We start from the raw sequence: 15,439 nt of genomic DNA on the forward strand, positions 1-15,439 counted from the left end.
CAACAGTCAGCTCTAGCCACCACCAGTCCCTCCCAACAGGAAGCTTGCACAAGCCTCTTAGATGGCCTCATCCACCAGAGGGCAGACAGTAGAAGCAAGAAGAACTACAATCCTGGAGCTTGTGGAACAAAAACCACATTCACAGAAAGATAGATAAGATGAAAAGGCAGAGGGCTATGTACCAGATGAAGGAACAAGATAAAACCCCATAAAAACAACTAAATGAAGTGGAGATAGGCAACCTTCCAGAAGAATTCAGAATAATGATAGTCAAGATGATCCAGGACCTCGGAAAAAGAATGGAGAAAGGATCGAGAAGATGAAAGAAATGTTTAACAAAGACCTAGAAGAATTAAAGAACACACAGAGATGAACAATACAATAACTGAAATGAAAAATACACTAGAAGGAATCAATAGCAGAATAACTGAGGCAGAAGAACGGATAAGTGACCTGTAAGACAGAAAGGTGGAAATCACTGCCAGAGAACAGAATAATGAAAATAAATGAAGACAGCCTAAGAGACCTCTGGGACAACATTAAATGCACCAACATTTGCATTATAGTGGTCCCAGAAGGAGAAGAGAGAGAGAAAGGAACTGAGAAAATATTTGAAGAGATTATAGTCGAAAACTTCCTTAACATAGGAAAGGAAATAGGCGCCCAAGTCCAGGAAGCACAGAGAGTCCCAGGCAGGATAAACCCAAGGATAAACACGCCGAGACACAGAGTAACCAAACTGACAAAAATTAAAGACAAAGAAAAATTATTGAAAGCAACAAAGGAAAAACTACACATAACATACAAGGGAACTCCCATAAGGTTAACAGCTGATTTCTCAGCAGAAACTCTACAAGCCAGAAGGGAGTGGCACGATATATTTAAAGTGATGAAAAGGAAGAACCTACAACCAAGATTACTCTACCCGGCAAGATCTCACTCAGATTCGACAGAGCAATCAAAAGCTGTACAGACAAGCAAAAACCAAGAGGATTCAGCACCACCAAACCAGCTCTACAACAAATGCTAAAGGAACTTCTCTAAGTAGGAAACACAAGAGAAGAAAAGGACCAACAAAAACAAACCCAAAACAATTAAGAAAATGTAATAGGAGCATACATATCGATAATTACCTTAAACGTGAATGGATTAAATGCTCCAACCAAAAGACACAGGCTCGCTGAATGGATACAAAAACAATATATGCTGTCTATAAAACACACACTTCAGACCTAGGGACAGATACAGACTGAAAGTGAGGGGATGGATAAAGATATTCCATGCAAATGGAAATCAAAAGAAAGCTGGAGTAGCTATACTCATATCAGATAAAATAGACTTTTAAATACAGTATGTGACAAGAGACAAGGAAGGACACTACATAATGATCAAGGGATCAATCCAAGAAGAAGATATAACAATTATAAATATATATGCACCCAACATAGGAGCACCTCAATACATAAGGCAAATGCTAACAGCTATAAAAGAGGAAATTGATGGTAACACAATAATAGTGGGGGACTTTAACACGTCACTTACACCAATGGACAGATCATCCAGACAGAAAACTAATAAGGAAACACAAGCTTTAAATGACACAATAGACCAAATAGATTTAATTTATATTTATAGGATATTCCATCCGAAAACAGCAGATAACACTTTCTTCTCAAGTGCACACAGAACATTCTCCAGGATAGATCACATCTTGGGTCACAGATCAAGCCTCAGATAATTTAAGAAAACTGAAATCGTATCAAGCATCTTTTCCGACCACAACACTATGAGATTAGAAATAAATTACAGGAAAAAAACCGTAAAAAGCAAAAACACATGGAGGCTAAACAACACACTACTAAATAACCAAGAGATCACTGAAGAAATCAAAGAGAAAATCAAAAAATACCTAGAGACAAATGACAATGAAAACATGACTGTGAGATGCAGCAAAAGCAGTTCTAAGAGGGAAGCTTTTAGCAATACAATCCTACCTCAAGAAACAAGAAAAAAATTTCAAACAATCTAACCTTACCCCTAAAGGAACTAGAGAAAGAACAAACAAAACCCAAAGTTAGTAGAAGGAAAGAAATCATAAAGATCAGAGCAGAAATAAATGAAATAGAAACAAAGAAAACAATAGCAAAGATCAATAAAACTAAAAGCTGGTTCTTTGAGAAGATAAACAAAATTGATAAACCTTTAGCCAGACTCATCAAGAAAAAGAGGGAGAGGACTCAAATCAATAAAATTAGAAATGAAAAAGAAGTTACAACGGACACCGAAGAAATACAGAGCATCATAAGAGACTAGCACAAGCAACTCTATGCCAATAAAATGGACAACCTGGAAGAAATGCACAAATTCTTAGAAACGTACAACCTTCCAAGACTGAAGCAGGTAGAAATAGAAAATATGAACAGACCAATCACAAGTAATAAAATTAAAACTGTGATTAAAAATCTTCCAACATAGTGGCAAGACGGGAATAAAGACACAGACCTACTAGAGAATGGACTTGAGGATATGGGGAGGGGGTGGGGTGAGATGTGACAGGGTAAGAGAGTGTCATGGACATATATACACTACCAAATGTAAAATAGATAGCTAGTGGGAAGCAGCCACATAGCACAGGGAGATCAGCTCGGTGCTTTGTGACCACCTAGAGGGGTGGGATGGGGAGGGTGGGAGGGAGGGAGATGCAAGAGGGAAGAGATATGGGAACATATTGTATGTGTATAACTGATTCACTTTGTTATAAAGCAGAAGCTAACACACCATTGTAAGGCAATTATACTTCAATAAAGATGTTTTAAAAAAAAAAAAAAAGAAAGAAAGAGAATAAAGCGAAGATTTAATTGAAAAAAAAAAAAAATCTTCCAACAAACAAAAGTCCAGGACCAGATGGCTTCACAGGTGAATTCTATCAAACATTTACAGAAGAGCTAACACCTACCCTTCTCAAACTCTTCCAAAAAATCACAGAAGAAGGAACACTTCCAAACTCATTCTACGAGCCACCGTCACCCTGATACCAAAACCAGACAAAGATACTACAAAAAAAGAAAATTACAGACCAATATCACTGATGATTATAGATGCAAAAATCCTCAACAAAATACTAGCAAACAGAATCCAACAACACATTAAAAGGATCATACACCACGATCAAGTGGGATTTATCCCAGGGATGCAAGGATTCTTCAATATACGCAAATCAATCAATGTGATACACCATATTAACAAACTGAAGAATAAAAACCATTTCATCATCTCAAAAGACGCAGAAAAAGCTTTTGACAAAATTCAACACCGATTTATGATAAAAACTCTCCAGAAAGTGGGCATAGAGGGAAACTACCTCAACATAATAAAGGTCATATATGACAAACCCATAGCAAACATCACTCTCAATGGTGACAAACTGAAAGCATTTATCGAAGATCAGGAACAAGACAAGGATGTCCACTCTCGTCACTATTATTCAACATAATATTGGAAGTCCTAGTCACGGCAATCAGAGAAGAAAAAGAAATGAAAGGAATACAAATTGGAAAAGAAGAAGTAAAACTGTCACTGTTTGCAGATGACATGACACTATACAGAGATAATCCTAAAGGTGCCACCAGAAAACTACTAGAGCCAATCAATGACTTTGGTAAAGTTGCAGGATACAATACTAATGCACAGAAGTCTCTTGCATCCCTTACACTAACAATGAAAGATCAGAAAGAGAAATTAAGGAAATAATCCCATTCACCATTGCAACAAAAAGAATAAAATACCTAGGAATAAACCTACCTAAGGAGGTAAAAGATATGTACTCAGAAAACTATAAAACACTGATGAAAGAAATCAAAGATGACACAAACAGATGGAGAGATATACCATGTCCTTGGATTGGAAGAATCAACATTGTGAAAATGACTATACTACCCAAAGCAGTCTACAGGTTCAATGCAATCCCTATCAAATTATCAATGGCATTTTTTACAGAACTAGAACAAAAAATCTCAAAATTTGTATGGAGACACAAAAGACCCTGATTAGCCAAAGCAATCTTGAGGGAAAAAACATGGAGCTGGAGGAATCAGACTCCCTGACTTCAGAATATACTACAAAGCTACAGTAATGAAGACAATATGGTACTGGCACAAAAACAGAAATATAGATCAACGGAACTGGATAGAAAGCCCAGAGATAAACTCACGCACCTATGCTCAACTAATCTATGACAGCGGAGGCAAGGATATACAATGGAGAAAAGACAGTCTCTTCAATAAATGATGCTGGGAAAACTGGACAGCTACATGTAAAAGAATGAAATTAGAACACTCCCTAACACCATACACAAAAATAAACTCAAAATGGATTAAAGACCTAAATGTAAGACTGGACACTATAAAACTCTTAGAGGAAAACATAGGAAAGACACCCTCTGACATAAATCGCAGCAAGATCTTTTTTGACCCACTTCCTAGAGTAATGGAAATAAAAACAAAAATAAACAAATGGGACCTAATGAAACTTAAAAGCTTTTGCACAGCAAAGGAAACAATAAACAAGATGAAAAGACAACCCTCAGAATGGGAGAAAATATTTGCAAACGAATCAACGGACAAACAATTAATCTCCAAAATATATAAACAGCTCATGCAGCTCAATATTAAAAAAACAAACAACCCAATCCAAAAATGGGCAGAAGACCTAAATAGACATTTTTCCAAAGACATACAGATGGCCAAGAGGCACATGAAAAGCTGCTCAACATCACTAATTATCAGAGAAATGCAAATCAAAACTACAATGAGGTATCACCTCACATCGGTTAGAATGGGCATCATCAGAAAATCTACAAAAAACAAATGCTGGAGAGGGTGTGGAGAAAAGGGAACCCTCTTGCACTGTTGGTGGGAATGTAAATTGATACAGCCACTATGGAGAACAGTATGGAGGTTCCTTAAAAAACTAAAAATAGAACTACCACATGACCCAGTAATCCCACTACTGGGCATGTACCCAGAGAAAACCACAATTCAAAAAGACACATGCACCCCAATGTTCACTGCAGCACTGTTTACAACAGCCAGGTCATGGGAGCAACCTAAATGCCCATCAATAGACAAAATGATAGAGAAGATATGGTACACATATACAATGGAATATTACTCAGCCATAAAAAGGAACGAAATTGGGTCACTGGTAGAGACGTGGATGGACCCAGAGACTGTCATACAGAGTGAAGTCAGAAAGAGAAAAACAAATATGGTATATTAATGCATACATGTGGAATCTAGAAAATGGTACAGATGAACCGGTTTGCAAGGCAGAAATAGAGACACAGATGTAGAGGACAAACGTATGGACACCAAGGGGGGAAAGCAGGAGCAGGGTGGGGGGATGGTGGGATGAATTGGGAGATTGGGATTGACATATACACGCTAATATGTATAAAATAGACTAATAACAACCTGCTGTATAAAAAATAATAATAAAATAAAATTTTAAAAATTAAAAAAACAAGGGATCGAGTGTGAGCAGCACACAGAAGACAAGCCTAATCCAGACTCCTTTTTTTGGCGGGGGAGGGAGGGTAGAGAAGAGGAGGGAATCCGGGCGCTGAAGTGCTAAGCTGGGTTGATGTCTCACAAGCAGTGGTTCACCAAGGAAAGGGAGGAGCAGGAACCAAAAGGAGCTGCCCGGACACAGGGACGCTTCCCACCCAGAAGTGAACAAAATCTGGAATGCCTGAGACCTGAAAGCTTTGGGGAGCTTTTTTGAGAGTAAGTAGAGGTCTACTTAAGCACTGCCAGGAATTCCTCATTCAAGGAATAGTCTTTGAGTACCTACCACGTGCCAGGCCGTGGAGAAACCGTCCTGCCCTCGAGGAATGTATCTGGAGAGAGGCAGAAAGACAGGATGCCAGTTAGCACACAAAGGAGGTGGCTGTGACCTCTGAAAATCAGAGGCCCGGAGGGTGTAGTCAGCTGTGATGAAGACCTGGGCGGGAACTGGGGGCGACTATCCACAATCATCTAAAGGACACCTTTTCCATCTACACAAGCTTGGGAAGCCAGACTTCCTTCGTATGCTTCAACCCAAGTGACACAGTGCAACACCGAAGGCAGGACCGGGTCTGAGAAGGCATCTTGTCTTCTAGGGAGACAGGCATGGAAGAGAGATGCAAAGGTGGGGCCTCTGAGTCTGAAGAAGCGAGCAGGAGACCGAGCACTGGGGTCTCGAGAAGGGCCCAGGTGGGGTGCTCGGAGGCGGTCAGGAGGTCGGTGGGCTGGACAGCGGAGGGGAAGGTGGGAGCAGCTCCAGGGGAGGCCGTAGGCAGGCAGGGCCATCAAGGCAGGGCCTCCTGCGAGGGCCAGGGAGTCTCCAGATCTCCACTGGGCGGCGGCGCTGGGACGGGTCGGCAGGGCCAGCGGGGGACAGGCACCCAGTGGGGACAGGAGAAGCAGGGGTCCCCGGCAGGGGTCCGACGGGGAAAAGGGGAGGGCCAAAGCCGCGGTCTCAGCACAGCCCAGGCCGGCGGCACCGCGGTCGCCTTAAGCTGGAGGGCTGCAAGGGGGCGCAGGGTCTAGGGACAGAGTACTGAGGTTGAGCCCCAAGAAGCCCCCGAAGCCTGCGGCCCCGGCCGCACCAAGTGTCACGGAGGGGGAAAGGAGGTGCGACCGACGCGGGCACAGCCCCGCGCCCGCGCGGCCGCCGCGCCCCGCAGGCACCGGGCCCCGGGGAAAGACGCACAGAGCACCCCCACCCCGGGCCCGAGGCCCCGACCCGTTCGGCGGCCCCCGCGCCTCCGGGCCGCGTCTAACCTCCCCCGCGGAGCCAGCCAACGTGGTTCCGCCCGCGGCGGGCAGCGTTACCTAGGAGACGAGGCTGCAGCCGCCGCACCCGCCCTGGGGCGTCGAGCCCCAAGCTTTCGAGGATGTGCCCCTCGGACGGATCCAGAGGCCCGGCGGCCGGCCGGTGCCCACCGGAGCCGCAAGCCTTGCGGTCCGAGGACCGGCCGAGGGTCACCCGACCCACTGCCACCCGCCGGAGGAGCCTCAGAAGGGAAAGAACCCACCCCCCGACCTTTGCGTCAGCAGCACCGCGGGACCAGTCAGAGCCCAAGTCCAGGGGCGCCGCTCCGGGAGCGCCAGCCAATAGGCGCGGCGGCGGGCCCGTTCTGATTTGCATGGTCGGCGATCCCTCTGCCAATAGGAATGTGAGTGGCGTGAAGGCCAGCCAATGAGAAGCTGGCAGAGGCGTGGCCCCGGGCGTCCCACGAGGTGAAGATGCTGCGGGCGGAACCTGGTGGAGCTAGTGGGATTCGGGGGCGCTAAAGTCGCAGGGGCAGGGCGGGAAGGAAGATCCGGAGCGGGGCAGAGGATCCGGAGCTGGAGCCCCCAGGTGAGTGCAGGGGGAGACCCCGGCCGTCCGCGCCGTACACGGCCGTGCGCCGGGAGAGCGGCGGCGGGCCCCCGCGAGGCCCGCGCTGACTCTCCATATCCTTTCCCCCAGCGCGTCCCCGCGCCCGCCTCCGTCCTCACCTCCTCTCCAACCGGCTCGCCTTGTTCTCCATCATCTCCCTTCCCCCAACCCGTCCTCCCTTGCCTGCCCTATCTGCCAACCCGCCCGACCTTTTAGCTCCCATCCCCGACCCCTGCCCCAAACTTCATCCTTCCGCTCGTCCCGTCTCTGCCCCCTCCTTTTCCCGCAGCCTCGCCTCCCCCTCCCCCATCCCCCCTTCAGCGCAGCCCCATCGGAGCGCTCCTGGTCTTGGTCCTCCGCATCTCTCTCCTTGTTGCTCCTGAAGGCTCATCTTGCCTTTCCTTCCAGGTCCCTGGCCCCATCTTCCCACCCATTCTGCTCCCAATCGCTACATCTCTCCCCGTGGGCGCCCTCTCTGCACCTTGCCTTGCTCCCCAGGACCTTGGCATTCTCCTCCTGCACCAGTTCATCTGGCTACCTACACACCCCACCCCACCCCACCCCGGTCCCTATACCCCTGCCCCCTCTCCAGCTTCTCTTCGCTCCCCACCTCCCCTACCTGCTGCTGCTCCTGCAGGACGCAGGACACAGAGACCCAGCTGCTGCACCGCTTCCTGCTGCAGTAGCAGTCCTGTACCTGCCCACCTTCCCACCCTCCCACCCTACCCTGGCTCTGCTCCTCCTGGCATTTGTCTGGGGGCTCCTTTAGGGTCTACGCTTTGTCTAGAGCGGCCTGGGGGGCTCCAGGTGAGAAGCCCCTTAGCACCCTTTCCTGCCTTCCTCCCTAGCCACCGGCTCCCTTCCCACCCCACCCCCACTTTCCTACCCAGCTTACTTTGTGATTCAGCATTTTTGGGGTTGGTAACTTTCTTTGCCTCCTGGCATGATCGGGACCTGGTTGTGGGGCCGAAGGCAGGGGGGTCTGGACCCTGCAGTTAGAGGGGCCACCTTAGGGAACAGTCCTGAGCTGCCTGGTGCGGACAGGGTTGGGGAATGGGAACTCACCAGTGGGGGCTGCCCTTTCTTCTCTTTCACTTGTCTGCCCTGTGTTGAAATGCATCCAAGGGGAGATGACATAAGTAATAGCTCTGGGGGAAGTGAGCTATTAGCATTTATGGAAATTAATACATCCACATCCGAGGAGCAAGAACACCAAGTTCAGGCCACAGCTGTCCCACTGCCTGTCGTTTCAGGATTTCTTCTTTCGCTGCAACTTCTCCTCCCCCTCAAAAACGCCATCCGCCTTCCAATGCCAAGAGCAAGCTCCTGCTCTGCAGACAAAACCGCATTCAGGCCCCACGTTGCAGGGTTTGGGGACCTGAGTGTGGAGAGTTACACCTGCCCTCCTGATTGTTGCTTGGCGTTTGCATCTACCTGCAGACCCCAGGCTTGTGTGTGGTTCTTGGGCTCCTTCCCCTGTGCTATCACAACGGGGGGCCCAGAGGGCATTGGCTCCCTGGGGCCTGTCCATCAGGAACACTCTCCAAGCCCCCACCCGGCCTCAGTGACATTGAGGGTGTTCAGGCTGCAGCACGTTCCTACCTCGAAAGCAGCCTGCTGGAGGCTCCCCTGCAAAACCAAGGTCCCGTTCTTTGTGCCTCTTTGTGCTGTGCCAGTGGACAGACAGTGTGGGGACTGAACCAGGGCACAGGGGGAGGGAGGGTCACGAACAGTGCGAAACTGGGTCTCGTGCTCAAACCTTTTGGGTCTGGACGTGGCGCCTGGACGGGAATGAATGGGTGTGAAAGCAGTTGCACACAGGAGGTGTGGCAAGACGGACACTACTGCTCATCTGGTGAGGGTCACAGGCCGAGGCCCTGGGGGATGGAGGGGTGAGCGAGCTCTGGGGTGGGGCAGATTGAGAAGCTTCACACCATGGGGCTGGCTTTCTTTCCTTTTTCAATGATCTTCTAAACCCCAAATGATTCAGGAGGAAGGGAGTGGCACAAGTTTTGGTTTGACAGCTTCCGGTAAGGGAGGGGGCCTCCTCTCGACTTTCCTGTTTGTTGGTGATGGGCCCATGGCAACTGGGCAGCACGCACGTGGCGAAGGAAGGCCTCCTCCACTGCTGGAACCCAGGGGAACGAACGTGTGTGGCTTCCCAGGACTCTGGCTAGAAGGAGCGTGTATCTAGTCCTTGACCTTCACTTCTCCATGACCTTTGCTTCGCCAAAGGTCCCAGAGCCAGAGCAGTTTCCTGGAGTCCCTGAATGATAGGCAGAACAGTGACACTGCAGGCAGCATTCGGGGAGGACCGTCTCTGAAGGTGTCCAGGGCCAGAGACCCCTCCTCTCCCCTTTCCGCAGCCAGGGGTCCCACCTCATAGAGGCGAGCGTGCTAGAGCTACAAGGGGTTGGGCATCTTCCCCTTTGGAGGACGCAACGGAAGCCTTGGCAAAGTCAGAGACTTCTCCAAGGTCACTCAGAGGTGAGCCGCGTCAGGCCCCGTACCTCCCGCCAGTCTGAGCCCGGTCACTCCCTTGGTTGTGCCCTTGGAGGAAACCAGCACCCCGTGGACATGCCATCCACCAGCTCCAGCCACCCTTCAGGACGCACCTGTGAGATGGTGCTGACACACGTGGAGGAAACAGCACCCCAGGTGCGTCTGAGTCACTGGGGCTGTCAGGAGTGGGAGATGCTACCGACCACAGAGAGTTCTCGGCGACAGCATCCTGCCCAGCCTGGCAGTTCCCCAGAGCCAGGGCCCTGTGGCTCCAAAGATGTCATCAAAGAGATGGCAAGGGGCCGAGCCGCCGGGTGAGATGAAAGGGAAGAAGGGACTCTGTGCCTTGACCTCGCTTCGCTGCGGGTCCTTGTAAATAACCCTAATCACCCCTGCGAGGGAGGCTGGTTAGCCTGGATGGGAAACAGGCACAGAGCGGTGGTGAGACGGACCCAGCCTCCTGGATTCTGTTCCCGCTGCACCAGGCCCCCTCCAGCCCATCAGCAAGTGCCGGAAATCCTTACCCCCCAGAGATGCGTCTCCTCCAATGTGCAGGAGGGTCAGGTTCAATCCCAGCTCCCAAGGGACATGGAAGCTGCCTTTCTCATGATGGGAAGCCCAGCATGCTCAGCCCTCCACCCACAGCATGTCCTGCCTTTCTTTGGGGTGACTCTGAGAAGATGTGGTCCTTGGCTCAGCCAGTACAGAGGAGAAAAAGGGTCAGGGCCTCCCCAGGAGAAAACACACAAGGGGCCAGTTGGGGACATCACCCGACGGGTCATCGGGTCACTGGGCGGGGGAGGGGGCGCTTCAGGCTTTCTATCCGGCCTGGGCTTGGCGAGAACATGAGTCTCCCTGCCCGAGCGGACGTGAGCAGCTGCTGGGTCTTCTTACCCTTTGCCACATCCCGCGGGGCTAAAACGGGGCTAGCCTTCCTCTCCCTCTACACTGAGGGATGCACTCTGGGCCCGGCCCCCCCCCCCCAGCTGAAGTGTGCCCTGCACCTGCACACTTTCTAACTCATAGCACAGAGGACAGGGTCTCAGGAGGTCACCCCCTGCTCCACCGAGTGGCCAGGTGGTTAGCCCTGGAGACCCGGTGTCCGCAGGCTTGTATGTGTCCCTCATCCTATTTCACCCACATCCCTGGCACCTGCCTGCCTTGAACTTCCGCCTTGCAGTCAACCTCTCTTCCCTCTAGCTCCAGCACACAGGCTCTTGCAGAACTGTCTTTTTATTTTTTTTGTTTTTAAATTTTAATACATAGATTAGCTTTTTTTTTTTTTTTTAATTTATTTTAGTTTTTGGCTGTGTTGGGTCTTCGTTTCTGTGCAAGGGCTTTCTCTAGTCGCGGCAAGCGGGGGCCACTCTTCATCGCGGTGCGCGGGCCTCTCACTATCGCGGCCTCTCTTGTTGCGGAGCACAGGCTCCAGACGCGCAGGCTCAGTAGCTGTGGCTCACGGGCCCAGTTGCTCCGCGGCATGTGGGATCTTCCCGGACCAGGGCTCGAACCCATGTCCCCTGCACTGGCAGGCAGATTCTCAACCACTGCGCCACGAGGGAAGCCCCCAGAACTGACTGTCTTAATGCCACACAGGGTACAGATTAAATAGGACTGGGAAAGGGGGAAAAGCGGAGATGGGCTGGGGATGTCTCCCTCAGCTTCACACCTGTGCTGCAGACCGGTAGGGAACTTTTCCCCACCAGGATCTTGAGCCCTCTTAGGGGGTTTTCCCCACCTAACGTGATCTTGATCTTGAGCCCCAGCTGCTGAGTGGCTGAGATCCATCATCCAACTCAACGGTTGAAAGCCAAGTGTATATTTCTCCTTCTCAGATCCCTGCACTGGGTTCAAAACAAACCAGCAAACCGTTCGTCGTCGGGCTAGCTTCCCCAGTAAGCGAGCGACTTCTTGGGTCCCGTAGACACTGGGTCTTGTCCGCAGGGCCCCCTGTCTGGGGTCTTGGCCCGTGGCCCCCAGTGGAGAACTAGCTCTCTGAATGTCCGGTTCTCACTCTCCCAGCCGCTTGGCCTTGTGCTTGCGTCTCCCTTTTTCGGGATTGGTAAAATGAGGCAAGCAGAGGCATACGGACAGTCCCTGGCACAGGGCGGGCACTCCGTCAGCTTCCCAGCCTCTGTGTCCAGTCATAGACTTGAGCGCAAACCTTCGCTCTACCTGGAGCCCAGGTGGCTCCCGGGAAAGCTCAAGCAAAGTGACTCAGGTCCCCTTCTGAGTCATATCATGAGCCCACGTGGGGCTCCTCAGAGGGGCTGGGTGCTCCAGCCTGGGAGAACCCAGCTGGTGGCTTTCGTGGAGGAAGGAGGGCGGGAGCCTGTTGTTGTCTCTGCAGATCATGGCCTCCCAGTGAGTGGAGGGACACGGCTTGCCCTGTCCTCCCAACCCCAGGCCTCCTGGAGGGCCGGGTGCGCAAGTCTGCGGGGCATCTGTCTGCCCGCCTACCCCCCTGTACAGTAGCCTGTGGGGGCTGCAGAGCCCCGCCCCAAGCACGCCCACCCTCTGCAGCACAGCATGTTTTCATTTTCCATCCTTCAGCAGCCTTACGATCTCTCAGAGTGAACTGCAACCTGATGTCCACAAGCTGTCAAATACAGCCCAGGGCAGAAGGAGCTAGAAATCTGCCTGGGAACCTTGCCTTCCCCAGTGCTCTGTGGTGGCAGGGTCTCTCTGGAAACAGTGCCCTTCCTGCCCCTTCTGGATGGAGGAGACTCAGAAATAACTAGCACAAGGAAATTCTAACGAATCCATGCATTAAAAAGTAAATTAGAATTTAAACATTGTTTCAAACCTATAAATACCGCCGACTGGGGAAGCCCTCTGCAGCAGACATTTGAAAGGCCAAGGGTGAGCAAGACCCACCTAACCTAACCTCAGACCAGGAACCATCAGAGAAGCCTCTGCTGATAGAAGAGAGATGGGAGGCAGGTGGGGTTGATATTTGACCCAGACCCTGAAAGAAGGCAGGGTTGTGATAGCAAAACTGGGAAAGGACTGTCTGGAGAGAGCCCTGCATTGGGCCAGGACCCGGAGGAAGGACTAGGGGGTTGGACAGTGGCCGAGGCCCAGGGGGAGCACAGGTGGGACATGAATATGGGAGTCATTGAGGGGGAGCAGGAACTGGGGTCTGGGAGGCCAGCCGTCGGACCCCTGGGGGTTTTGGAACCAGCAGTGACATGTCCACACCGGGATGGAGGAGGCAGATGTGTCTGCAGTGTGGGGTGAGGACCACGTGCGATGGCAGGGGAGATCACGTGTCATCCTAAAGAGAGACTGTTATCTGTGTTGTGTGCTGCTGTAGGCCCAGCGTTGCGCACAGAGTGGGACCCCGTAAATCTGTCTCGAGCGGATGAGTAGAATGAATAGGCAGGAGAGCATCACGGCAAAGCTGCTGTGGAGCTGGGTGGCAGTGGGATGCGGGCAGCAAGTGGAGCCCGGGGTCCCCTTTTCATCGCTGGGTCTGCTCGGGCTTACATCCTGCTGACCCTGCTGCCTCGTTGGGTCCAAGGTCTTTGCCTCGGCCAGTCACGGCTGTGGGCATCGAGAGGGAGAGCCATGGGTTCAAATGGGGTTCAAACCAGAGGTGATTGCCAACCCCCCACCAGTCACAGCCTTGGCAGTGAACAACGTCACCCAGGAGGTGGGGCCAAGAGTAAAGGGGGCAGAAGACGGAGCCCAGGGAGTGGCCGTGAGTGCAGGATTTGAGAGGGAAGGTGAAGGTCAAGACAGGAGGAAACCCTGGGTTATCCTGGAGCCCAGTCAGAGAGGGAGATAGAAGGTGGGGGCAGGTGTCCGCTGCATCAGGCGGGCCCCACGCTGCTGGGGCCACAGTCTCTGCCAAGAGGGGAGGCGACAGAGCTGCCCCCCCCATAACAGGTGCACGTGCCGCGTCTTTGCCCTGTCCTGTGTCCACTCCTTCAGTTCAAGGAGATGGCGTTGTCTGCATTTTACTGGTGCAGAAACAGGCACTGAAAGCCGAGGTGACTATCCTCAGGTCACAGAGCACTAACAAGGAGTCAAGATCTGAACCCCGGCTGTTGGGTGCCAACGCCCGCCCTCCTGACCTTTACATTCTGCTGCCTAAATGGCTCTTGAGAAATTGACAGTGAAAGAAGGAAGGGAGGCGAGAGGGGGCGCGCTCCCGGGGTTAGCAGGTCGGTGGGAAGAAAAGTCACTTTTCTGGTTAGCCGGGTCCATCAGCCGCATCCTCAGTCTCCATGGTGCGTGATTCCGTGTCCTGCCCTAATGGGGACATTTCTGGGGTCACCTGTGAACATCCTTCCAGCTTCATGGGTGGCCCTGCATATGATGCAACTGCAGAGGATGAGAATGCGGAGGTTGCGGTGGCCCCGGAGGTGCCAGGCAGTCCTGAGCCCTGGGGCACACATCGGGGTCACAGGGGGCGGTGCCTGGAAGCAGCCCCTGTGGGTCCTGGTCCAGCTCAGCAGCCACTGCCTGGGGTTCCAAGGCCACACTTTGAGAAACAGTCCCCAGTTTGTCATGAACTTTCCCATTTCCACTTCTTAAAGCAGCACCCAAGGAAACACGCCTTGATCATTGGAAGCTCTGATGAGCAAGCCTTCCTGGGGCTTCTTCAACACTGTGGAACATAGGAAGCCCTTGTTCTACTGGGCGACCTGCTACGCCTTTGTCAGCTTTGAATCCTGAATCGAGCTTTAATCCTGCCGTGGGTGGGGACGTGCTGGTGTTCGTGGTGCCCCAGCGCTCCTGGAATGAGGTTTGGCTGGGATGCTGACTCTGAGCACCTGCCCCGTGTGACGGAAGTGGGCACCCCTCCCGGGAGCCAGCCTGTCCCTTGGGACTGAACCTGTGGCATCTCCCCTCCCCCTCTCGTGAGCCCCCACCTCTGCTCAGTGGCTCCCTCACCCCCCAGGAAGGAGGTGTTGCCTTTGCCTCTCACCGGGGAGAAGGTTTTTGTCACCCAGCTTAGGCTGCCCGGAGCCATCTCTGTCCCTTTGCTCTTGCCAAGATCATGGGATGCCCGGAATAGAAATTGCAGATCCCAACAGATCTGCAGCAGATCCCAACAGAGATTGCAACAGATCCCAGTAGAGATTGCAGATCCCAACAAAACATCGCCCCCTTTCTGTAGGGGCACAGGCGCTGGGGTGCCCGCGCATGTCCTGCCCAGGACACGTCAGAGGCTCCAGGGATGCTACTGGAGATGCTGCCATACTCCCTCCTCATCCCGAAGGCTGGGTTAGGGAACGGCCTCTGACGGCTCGTGGGACAGCTCCTGTGGGTAAACGTGGACCCACGTCCTAAGTAAAGAGGCTGTTCAGATGAGACTCATCGGCCACCCTGGCTTCGTGCAGGTGCGGCCATGCTGCACGTCACCCCTTCCTTCACTGGCCCGAGAAGCGGGGGGTAGACGAGGCCGCTGCCCTCAGGGCCCACAGCCGGTGGGGGAGGAGACACGGCTCCAGCCCACGGAGGCGCCGCTCGGGCCACAGCGGAAGCGTCTGCAGGCCCAGCG

General features: G+C 52.0%; 2 protein-coding genes across 8 annotated transcripts in view; one reads left to right on the top strand and one right to left on the bottom strand.

Annotated features, from left to right (window-relative positions):
- Positions 1–7,048, bottom strand: part of NPHP4 (nephrocystin 4) — a 141,737-nt gene extending 134,689 nt beyond the window's left edge. For all 6 annotated transcript variants that reach the window (XR_011073448.1, XM_068538758.1, XM_068538757.1 and 3 more), the window contains exons 1-2: positions 6,876–7,048; positions 5,847–5,896 (exon numbers count right to left, since the gene is read on the bottom strand). The gene's annotated coding sequence lies outside the window, so the exon portion shown is untranslated. The remainder of the gene's footprint in view (positions 1–5,846; positions 5,897–6,875) is intronic.
- A 269-nt stretch (positions 7,049–7,317) lies between these two features.
- The window catches only part of KCNAB2 (potassium voltage-gated channel subfamily A regulatory beta subunit 2), a 97,078-nt gene continuing 88,956 nt past the window's right edge, over positions 7,318–15,439 (top strand). For both annotated transcript variants that reach the window (XM_068538762.1, XM_068538764.1), the window contains exon 1: positions 7,318–7,404. The gene's annotated coding sequence lies outside the window, so the exon portion shown is untranslated. The remainder of the gene's footprint in view (positions 7,405–15,439) is intronic.

The sequence above is a fragment of the Eschrichtius robustus genome, chromosome 3 (genome assembly GCF_028021215.1).
Source record: "Eschrichtius robustus isolate mEscRob2 chromosome 3, mEscRob2.pri, whole genome shotgun sequence".
NCBI lineage: Eukaryota > Metazoa > Chordata > Mammalia > Artiodactyla > Eschrichtiidae > Eschrichtius > Eschrichtius robustus.